Source organism: Limulus polyphemus, unplaced genomic scaffold (assembly GCF_000517525.1).
Source record: "Limulus polyphemus unplaced genomic scaffold, Limulus_polyphemus-2.1.2 Scaffold4843, whole genome shotgun sequence".
Lineage (NCBI taxonomy): Eukaryota > Metazoa > Arthropoda > Merostomata > Xiphosura > Limulidae > Limulus > Limulus polyphemus.
In genome coordinates, this window is record NW_013670453.1 from 1 (window position 1) to 1,596 (window position 1,596).

Consider the following 1,596-nt stretch of genomic DNA (forward strand, 5'->3'; position numbering starts at 1 on the left):
ATTACACTATGACATCTATTTAAACAACGTTCATGTCATATAACTATGACATCTATCTAAACAACGTTCATGTCATATAACTATGACATCTATCTAAACAACGTTCATGTCATATAACTATGACATCTATTTAAACAACGTTCATGTCATATAACTATTACATCTATCTAAACAACGTTCATGTCATATAACTATTACATCTATCTAAACAACGTTCATGTCATATAACTATTACATCTATTTATATGACTACGCCATCTTTCTTTAAGTTTACAAATGACTACGGCATCTTTCTTTAAGTTTACAAATGATTACGGCATCTTTCTTTAGGTTTACGAATGACTACGCCATCTTTCTTTAAGTTTACAAATGATTACGCCATCTTTCTTTAAGTTTACAAATGACTACACCATCTTTCTTTAAGTTTACAAATGATTACGCCATCTTTCTTTAAGTTTACGAATGACTACGGCATCTTTCTTTAGGTTTACGAATGACTACGGCATCTTTCTTTAAGTTTACAAATGACTACGCCATCTTTCGTACGGCATCTCTCTGTACGGCTGCAGTATGACTACGGTATCTCTAAATTAGAATCTGTTACCATAGAAACTGTCATGTTTGCGCGTTTTTCTCTACTTACAATATGGAATGCCCAGCACGAAACTTCCCCCCAAAAATGGGAAAGACAGACAGACAGACTGCTTGCAATGTACTTTATGCTGTGTAGAATGTTAGGTCTAATGTAACTCCAACATATTGACTTAGGAGATAACACAGAGGGAGAATCCTGTGGAACAGAGAGAGAGAAGCTAGTTCAGAGAATCAACTTTCCAGGCTTGTGACGGGCAATATTTTGTCCCGTTCTTTTATTTGATGTCACAGCTGTTATATCTGCATGAAAAATGAGGGCCAACCATTAACAATTACGTTGTTTTTAACCGTTGGTTTGGGTAAGATAAAAAAAAATGTTTTAATCAGTCAATAACTAAAGAAATAGAAAGACAGAGATAGACACAGAAAGACAAATAGGTAGATAGATATCTGAATTACAGAGCGACGTCGGTGTTGTATCTATGTTTGCATGATGTATAAGAAAACAAGACACACAATATACTTTCTATTGGCACTCGATCGAACTAATACATAATTCAAAATGCAGTAAGTACACACAAAGTTTATGGTCTAACGAAACTACGTCCTTTAGGGTTCACGATTTCTTTTCGGTCTTTTTTTTTTTACTTGCAGGCCTTCTTAAAACGATTCACATAATGGTTCGTGATGTAGAAATAAAAACGGTCATTCTGTGAATATATAACTTATTTTATTCCTTACATATCACGATTAAACAGTGCAATGTACAAACGAATACACCATAGCTAACTTTTAAGTAGGTTGCTGTACATTTTACATGCTTTTATGCATATTTCAATAATTTTATGTATCATGCATGTAGATTACAACGAGTTTGTTTGTTATGAATTTCGCGCAAAGCTACACGAGGGCTATCTGCGCTAGCCGTCCCTAATTCAGCAGCGTAAGACTAGAGGGAAGGCAGCTAGTCATCATCACCCACCGTCAACTCTTGGGCTACTC